Below are 9,886 nucleotides of genomic sequence, written 5' to 3'. Positions count from 1 at the left end.
GGGGTACACGGGCAGCAGTGGTCTGGCCAGTGGAGGACTAGTGGAAGGAGGGACCGCAGACAGGCTTCAAAGGCCTAACATAAAAAAATGGGCTGGCTGTAGGCACTTTATAATTGGTTCCAGGGGTACACGGGCAGCAGTGGTCTGGCCAGTGGAGGACTAGTGGAAGGAGGGACCGCAGACAGGCTTCAAAGGCCTAACATAAAAAAATGGGCTGGCTGTAGGCACTTTATAATTGGTTCCAGGGGTACACGGGCAGCAGTGGTCTGGTCAGTGGAGGACTAGTGGAAGGAGGGACCGCAGACAGGCTTCAAAGGCCTAACATAAAAAAATGGGCTGGCTGTAGGCACTTTATAATTGGTTCCAGGGGTACACGGGCAGCAGTGGTCTGGTCAGTGGAGGACTAGTGGAAGGAGGGACCGCAGACAGGCTTCAAAGGCCTAACATAAAAAAATGGGCTGGCTGTAGGCACTTTATAATTGGTTCCAGGGGTACACGGGCAGCAGTGGTCTGGCCAGTGGAGGACTAGTGGAAGGAGGGACCGCAGACAGGCTTCAAAGGCCTAAAGTAACAAACAATAGGCTCATGGCAGTTTTACAGCGGTTACATGGATACACGGGCAGCTTGGTGGTGAGTGGAGGAGTAGTGCAAGTAGTGTCTGTCCCAGTACTCCCAAAATATAAATAGATGTTAATGTCTCGCAAAACAACCAAAACAAAAAAAAAGGTGGCATACTTAGGTACAGGGGTGGGCTCATCTGCTGAGTTTCTGACATAGTAATTTGGCAGTAACTATTTAATGGTGCCAATATAGGACACAGACACAGACTACTTTAAGTTGCATCATAGATGTCTACAAATGTGTATTGTCAGTGCCAGACATTGAATGATGTCAGCGAATAGACTAAAGATTGGTGGAGCTGTGCGACATAATTTTGCATGTGGTAGAGCACATTTTGAGCTGGGGTAGGGGGGAACTCTCTAGAGGCCGGCGGGACCGCCCCAGGGCCCCTCATGTTACAACGGTGTGTCTGACGTTGGGTGCGCACCACCACCGCCAGAGACACTACATTGTACTATGAGGGACCCAGTAGCAATGCCGTCAACCAAAAGCGAGCACACCCACCTCTTCAGACAAACAGCAGTCTCACGGGTGCTTGCGCCAAGTCGCGATACCACGGCCCCGTGTGGGGAGTTTGGCCATTTAGGGAGGTGTAAACATGTCGTATGCTGTACAATCAGCTGCAGCAAATTAGACATTAGAAAAGTAATTCACAGGCAAGAGCCTTTCATAGGAAAGCTAGGTGTCGGCCGGGCAAGGTGGGGCAAAAGATTTCGAAATCCAGTTGTGGTTCATTTTAATGAATGTTAGATCGTCAACATTTTGGGTAGCCAGACGAGTCCTTTTTTCGGTTAATATTGAACCTGCAGCACTGAATACTCTTTCTGATAGGACACTTGCTGCCGGGCAAGCAAGCTCCTGCAATGCATATTCTGCCAATTCTGGCCAGGTTTCTAATTTGGAGGCCCAGTAATCAAATGGGAATGACGGTTGAGGGAGAACATCGATAAGGGATGAAAAATAGTTAGTAACCATACTGGACAAATGTTGTCTCCTGTCACTTTCAATTGATGCAGCAGTACCTGTCCTGTCTGCGGTCATAGCAAAATCACTCCACAACCTGGTCAGAAAACCCCTCTGTCCAACGCCACTTCTGATGTGTGCACCCCTAACACTCCTAGTCTGCTGCCCCCTGGAGCTCGTGTGAGAACGATCACGTGCGCTGTGTGCTGGGAATGCCTGAAGCAAACGGTCAACAAGAGTTGATTGTTTGGTTGCTAATATTAGTTCCAAGTTCTCATGTGGCATAATATTTTGCAATTTGCCTTTATAGCGTGGATCAAGGAGGCAGGCCAACCAGTAATCGTCATCGTTCATCATTTTCGTAATGCGTGTGTCCCTTTTTAGGATACGTAAGGCATAATCCGCCATGTGGGCCAAAGTTCCAGTTGTCAAATCTCCGGTTGTGATTGGTTGAGGGGCAGTTGCAGGCAAATCTACGTCACTTGTGTCCCTCAAAAAACCAGAACCCGGCCGTGACACGCAACCAATTTCCTGTGCCCCCGGGAAAGGTTCGGCATTAAAAATATACTCATCCCCATCATCCTCCTCGTCCTCCACCTCCTCTTCGCCCGCTACCTCGTCCTGTACACTGCCCTGACCAGACAATGGCTGACTGTCATCAAGGCTTTCCTCTTCCTCTGGTGCAGACGCCTGCTCCTTTATGTGCGTCAAACTTTGCATCAGCAGACGCATTAGGGGGATGCTCATGCTTATTACGGCGTTGTCTGCACTAACCAGCCGTGTGCATTCCTCAAAACACTGAAGGACTTGACACATGTCTTGTATCTTCGACCACTGCACACCTGACAACTCCATGTCTGCCATCCTACTGCCTGCCCGTGTATCCTCCCACAAATAAATAACAGCACGCCTCTGTTCGCACAGTCTCTGAAGCATGTGCAGTGTTGAGTTCCACCTTGTTGCAACGTCTATGATTAGGCGATGCTGGGGAAGGTTCAAAGACCGCTGATAGGTCTGCATACGGCTGGCGTGTACAGGCGAACGTCGGATATGTGAGCAAAGTGCACGCACTTTGAGGAGCAGGTCGGAGAACCCAGGATAAGTTTTCAATAAGCACTGCACCACCAGGTTTAAGGTGTGAGCCAGGCAAGGAATGTGTTTCAGTTGGGAAAGGGAGATGGCAGCCATGAAATTCCTTCCGTTATCACTCACTACTTTGCCTGCCTCAAGATCTACTGTGCCCAGCCACGACTGCGTTTCTTGTTGCAAGAACTCGGACAGAACTTCCGCGGTGTGTCTGTTGTCGCCCAAGCACTTCATAGCCAATACAGCCTGCTGACGCTTGGCAGTAGCTGGCCCATAATGGGACAACTGGTGTGCAACAGTGTCATCTGCCGATGGAGTGGTTGGCAGACTGCGTTCTGTGGAAGAGCTGTAGCTTCTGCAGGAGGACGAGGAGGAGGAGGAGGAGGGGGTGCGAACGCCTACAGCCAACTGTTTCCTAGACCGTGGGCTAGGCACAACTGTCCCTAAATTGATGTCGCCTGTGGACCCTGCATCCACCACATTCACCCAGTGTGCCGTGATGGACACATAACGTCCCTGGCCATGCCTACTGGTCCATGCATCTGTAGTCAGGTGCACCTTTGTACTCACAGATTGCCTGAGTGCATGGACGATGCGCTGTTTAACATGCTGGTGCAGGGCTGGGATGGCTTTTCTGGAAAAAAAGTGTCGACTGGGTAGCTCGTATCGTGGTTCAGCGTACTCCATCAGGGCTTTGAAAGCTTCGCTTTCAACTAACCGGTAGGGCATCATCTCTAACGAGATTAGTCTAGCTATGTGGGCGTTAAAACCCTGTGTACGCGGATGCGAGGATAAGTACTTCCTTTTTCTAACCAGAGTCTCATGTAGGGTGAGCTGGACTGGAGAGCTGGAGATCGTGGAACTTTCGGGTGTGCCGGTGTACATGGCAGACTGAGAGACGGTTGGAGACGGTATTGTTTCCGCCGGTGCCCTAGATGCAATATTTCCTCCTACAAAACTGGTGGTTCCCTGACCCTGACTGCTTTTGGCTGGCAAAGAAACCTGCACAGATACTGCCGGTGGTGCAGAAAATGGTGGCCTTACAGTGACGGAAGGGATGTTGTGTTGCTGACTAGCTTCATTGGCCGAGGGTGCTACAACCTTGAGGGACGTTTGGTAGTTAGTCCAGGCTTGAAAATGCATGGTGGTTAAGTGTCTATGCATGCAACTAGTATTTAGACTTTTCAGATTCTGACCTCTGCTTAAGCTAGTTGAACATTTTTGACAAATGACTTTGCGCTGATCTGTTGGATGTTGTTTAAAAAAATGCCAGACTGCACTCTTCCTAGACTCGGATCCCTTTTCAGGGATTGCAGACTGAGCTTTAACCGGATGGCAACGCTGTGCTCCAACAGGTTTTGGCTTTGACACGCGTTTTGGGCCAGATACGGGCCCGGCAGATGGAACCTGTTGCGATGTTGATGCCTGCTGCGGCCCCTCCTCCACCTCCGCTTCTGAACTACTGCCGCCTGCACCCTGTTCCCCCAATGGCTGCCAATCGGGGTCAATAACTGGGTCATCTATTACCTCCTCTTCGAGCTCGTGTGCAACTTCGTCTGTGTCACTGTGTCGGTCGGTGGTATAGCGTTCGTGGCGGGGCAACATAGTCTCATCAGGGTCTGATTGTGGATCTGTACCCTGAGAGGGCAATGTGGTGGTCTGAGTCAAAGGAGCAGCATAGTACTCTGGCTGTGGCTGTGCATCAGTGCACTCCATGTCAGAATATACTTGTAATGGGCATGGCCTGTTAAATGTTTCACTTTCTAAGCCAGGGACGGTATGTGTAAAGAGCTCCATGGAGTGACCCGTTGTGTCGCCTGCTGCATCCTTCTCTCTTGTTGTAGTTTTTGCTGAGGAGGACAAGGAAGCGACTTGTCCCTGACCGTGAACATCCACAAGCGACACGCTGCTTTTACATTTACCAGTTTCGTAAGAGGAGGCAAAAGAGCTAGAGGCTGAGTCTGCAATGTAAGCCAAAACTTGCTGTTGCTGCTCCGCCTTTAAAAGCGGTTTTCCTACTCCCAGAAAAGAGAGCGTTCGAGGCCTTGTGTAGCCTGACGACGAAACTGGCTCCACAGCTCCAGACTTAGGTGGAATATTTTTATCCCCACGACCACCTGATGCTCCACTACCACTACCATCATTACCAGCTGACAATGAACGCCCACGACGACCTCTTGCACCAGACTTCCTCATTGTTTTAAAATCTTAACCAAAGTAACTTTATTTGTTGCTGTCAAACAACTTACACGGTGAGCTATAACTTCAGTATGATTTCAATATCCCTTAACAGGTTGGTGAGACCACAAGGAAAATCAGGCACAATGTTACACACTCTGTTTTCTGTGGCACAAAATCACAGAGATGACACACACGCAGGACTGTCACTCAAGCACTAATGTCAATATTAATCTCCCACCTAATTTATTTATTTTTTTTTCTCAGGGAGACTTTAGAAACCAAATAATATTAAAAAAAAAAAAAAAAAAAGGCTTTCTATGGCCCACAATTAGAGAGAGAGAGGTGGCACACCCAGGAGTCAAGACTGGCACACAAGCTGAAAGGGCAATATTACTCTCCCACTGTTTTTTTATGTATTTTTTGTTTTTTAAGGGAGACTTTAGAAACCCAATAATATTTAAAAAAAAAAATAAATAGGCTTTCTATGGCCCACTGAATGAGAGGGAGAGAGGTGGCACACCCAGGAGTCAAGACTGGCACACAAGCTGAAAGGGCAATATTACTCTCCCACTGTTTTTTTATGTATTTTTTGTTTTTTAAGGGAGACTTTAGAAACCCAATAATATTTAAAAAAAAAAATAAATAGGCTTTCTATGGCCCACTAAATGAGAGGGAGAGAGGTGGCACACCCAGGAGTCAAGACTGGCACACAAGCTGAAAGGGCAATATTACTCTCCCACTGTTTTTTTATGTATTTTTTGTTTTTTAAGGGAGACTTTAGAAACCCAATAATATTTTTTAAAAAAAATAAATAGGCTTTCTATGGCCCACTGAATGAGAGGGAGAGAGGTGGCACACCCAGGAGTCAAGACTGGCACACAAGCTGAAAGGGCAATATTACTCTCCCACTGTTTTTTTATGTTTTTTTTTTTTTTTTTCAGGGAGACTTTAGAAACCAAATAATATTAAAAAAACCAAAAAAAAAAAATAGCCTTTCTATGGCCCACTGAATGAGAGAGAGAGGTGGCACACCCAGGAGTCAAGACTGGCACACAAGCTGAAAGGGCAATATTACTCTCCCACTGTTTTTTTATGTATTTTTTGTTTTTTAAGGGAGACTTTAGAAACCCAATAATATTTAAAAAAAAAAATAAATAGGCTTTCTATGGCCCACTGAATGAGAGGGAGAGAGGTGGCACACCCAGGAGTCAAGACTGGCACACAAGCTGAAAGGGCAATATTACTCTCCCACTGTTTTTTTATGTATTTTTTGTTTTTTAAGGGAGACTTTAGAAACCCAATAATATTTAAAAAAAAAAATAAATAGGCTTTCTATGGCCCACTAAATGAGAGGGAGAGAGGTGGCACACCCAGGAGTCAAGACTGGCACACAAGCTGAAAGGGCAATATTACTCTCCCACTGTTTTTTTATGTATTTTTTGTTTTTTAAGGGAGACTTTAGAAACCCAATAATATTTTTTAAAAAAAATAAATAGGCTTTCTATGGCCCACTGAATGAGAGGGAGAGAGGTGGCACACCCAGGAGTCAAGACTGGCACACAAGCTGAAAGGGCAATATTACTCTCCCACTGTTTTTTTATGTTTTTTTTTTTTTTTCAGGGAGACTTTAGAAACCAAATAATATTAAAAAAACCAAAAAAAAAAATAGCCTTTCTATGGCCCACTGAATGAGAGAGAGAGGTGGCACACCCAGGAGTCAAGACTGGCACACAAGCTGAAAGGGCAATATTACTCTCCCACTGTTTTTTTATGTATTTTTTGTTTTTTAAGGGAGACTTTAGAAACCCAATAATATTTAAAAAAAAAAATAAATAGGCTTTCTATGGCCCACTGAATGAGAGGGAGAGAGGTGGCACACCCAGGAGTCAAGACTGGCACACAAGCTGAAAGGGCAATATTACTCTCCCACTGTTTTTTTATGTATTTTTTGTTTTTTAAGGGAGACTTTAGAAACCCAATAATATTTTTTTAAAAAAATAAATAGGCTTTCTATGGCCCACTGAATGAGAGGGAGAGAGGTGGCACACCCAGGAGTCAAGACTGGCACACAAGCTGAAAGGGCAATATTACTCTCCCACTGTTTTTTTATGTTTTTTTTTTTTTTCAGGGAGACTTTAGAAACCAAATAATATTAAAAAAACCAAAAAAAAAAATAGCCTTTCTATGGCCCACTGAATGAGAGAGAGAGGTGGCACACCCAGGAGTCAAGACTGGCACACAAGCTGAAAGGGCAATATTACTCTCCCACTGTTTTTTATGTATTTTTTGTTTTTTAAGGGAGACTTTAGAAACCCAATAATATTTTTTTTAAAAAATAAATAGGCTTTCTATGGCCCACTGAATGAGAGGGAGAGAGGTGGCACACCCAGGAGTCAAGACTGGCACACAAGCTGAAAGGGCAATATTACTCTCCCACTGTTTTTTTATGTATTTTTTGTTTTTTAAGGGAGACTTTAGAAACCCAATATTTTTTTAAAAAAATAAATAGGCTTTCTATGGCCCACTGAATTAGAGGGAGAGAGGTGGCACACCCAGGAGTCAAGACTGGCACACAAGCTGAAAGGGCAATATTACTCTCCCACTGTTTTTTTATGTATTTTTTGTTTTTTAAGGGAGACTTTAGAAACCCAGTAATATTTAAAAAAAAAAATAAATAGGCTTTCTATGGCCCACTGAATGAGAGGGAGAGAGGTGGCACACCCAGGAGTCAAGACTGGCACACAAGCTGAAAGGGCAATATTACTCTCCCACTGTTTTTTTATGTTTTTTTTTTTTTTTCAGGGAGACTTTAGAAACCAAATAATATTAAAAAAACCAAAAAAAAAAATAGCCTTTCTATGGCCCACTGAATGAGAGAGAGAGGTGGCACACCCAGGAGTCAAGACTGGCACACAAGCTGAAAGGGCAATATTACTCTCCCACTGTTTTTTTATGTATTTTTTGTTTTTTAAGGGAGACTTTAGAAACCCAATAATATTTTAAAAAAAAAATAAATAGGCTTTCTATGGCCCACTGAATGAGAGGGAGAGAGGTGGCACACCCAGGAGTCAAGACTGGCACACAAGCTGAAAGGGCAATATTACTCTCCCACTGTTTTTTTATGTATTTTTTGTTTTTTAAGGGAGACTTTAGAAACCCAATAATATTTTAAAAAAAAAATAAATAGGCTTTCTATGGCCCACTGAATGAGAGGGAGAGAGGTGGCACACCCAGGAGTCAAGACTGGCACACAAGCTGAAAGGGCAATATTACTCTCCCACTGTTTTTTTATGTATTTTTTGTTTTTTAAGGGAGACTTTAGAAACCCAATAATATTTAAAAAAAAAAATAAATAGGCTTTCTATGGCCCACTGAATGAGAGGGAGAGAGGTGGCACACCCAGGAGTCAAGACTGGCACACAAGCTGAAAGGGCAATATTACTCTCCCACTGTTTTTTTATGTTTTTTTTTTTTTTTTCAGGGAGACTTTAGAAACCAAATAATATTAAAAAAACAAAAAAAAAAATAGCCTTTCTAAGGCCCACTGAATGAGAGAGAGAGGTGGCACACCCAGGAGTCAAGACTGGCACACAAGCTGAAAGGGCAATATTACTCTCCCACTGTTTTTTTATGTATTTTTTGTTTTTTAAGGGAGACTTTAGAAACCCAATAATATTTTTAAAAAAAAATAAATAGGCTTTCTATGGCCCACTGAATGAGAGGGAGAGAGGTGGCACACCCAGGAGTCAAGACTGGCACACAAGCTGAAAGGGCAATATTACTCTCCCACTGTTTTTTTATGTATTTTTTGTTTTTTAAGGGAGACTTTAGAAACCCAATAATATTTAAAAAAAAAAATAAATAGGCTTTCTATGGCCCACTGAATGAGAGGGAGAGAGGTGGCACACCCAGGAGTCAAGACTGGCACACAAGCTGAAAGGGCAATATTACTCTCCCACTGTTTTTTCATGTATTTTTTGTTTTTTAAGGGAGACTTTAGAAACCCAATAATATTTTAAAAAAAAAATAAATAGGCTTTCTATGGCCCACTGAATGAGAGGGAGAGAGGTGGCACACCCAGGAGTCAAGACTGGCACACAAGCTGAAAGGGCAATATTACTCTCCCACTGTTTTTTTATGTTTTTTTTTTTTTTTCAGGGAGACTTTAGAAACCAAATAATATTAAAAAAACCAAAAAAAAAAATAGCCTTTCTATGGCCCACTGAATGAGAGAGAGAGGTGGCACACCCAGGAGTCAAGACTGGCACACAAGCTGAAAGGGCAATATTACTCTCCCACTGTTTTTTTAGGTTTTTTTTTTTTTTTCAGGGAGACTTTAGAAACCAAATAATATTAAAAAAAAAAATAAAATAAATAGGCTTGCTATAGCCCACTGAATGAGAGATAGCACACACAGCAGTGACACACAAGCCCTGACTGAGGCCAATATTTTTCTCCCACTGATTGATGTAGTGTTTTTGTGTTGAGGTAGAATTTAGAACACAAATCACGGAAAAAATAAATAGGCTTTCTATGGCCCACTCAGTGAGAGATGGCACACACAGGGATGGCACTGTAGCAGAAATGCCAATCTTAATCTCCCACAAAAAAAACAAAAAAAAAACAGGGACTGTCCTACAATTACTATCTCCCTGCAGTAATCTAAGCCAGGTATGGCAGGCAGCAATAGGAGTGGACTGATGCACAAATTAAATAAAAAGTGTGGACAAACAAAAAAGATAGCTGTGCAGAAAGGAAGGAACAAGAGGATATGTGCTTTGAAAAAAGCAGTTGGTTTGCACAGTGGCGTACACACAGCAATACAGCTATCACGGAGCCTTCTAGGGCAGCCCAATGAGCTACAGCGCTGAGGGGAAAAAAAAAAAAAAATAGCTTCCACAGTCCCTGCACACCGAAGGTGGTGTTGGACAGTGCAAATCGCTGCAGCACAAGCGGTTTGGTGGTTAGTGGACCCTGCCTAACGCTCTCCCTGCTTCTGACGAAGCGGCAGCAACCTGTCCCTAAGCTCAGATCA

Source organism: Ranitomeya variabilis, chromosome 5, assembly GCF_051348905.1.
Source record: "Ranitomeya variabilis isolate aRanVar5 chromosome 5, aRanVar5.hap1, whole genome shotgun sequence".
NCBI classification, from domain to species: Eukaryota; Metazoa; Chordata; class Amphibia; order Anura; family Dendrobatidae; genus Ranitomeya; species Ranitomeya variabilis.
This window is presented reverse-complemented; position numbering follows the sequence as displayed.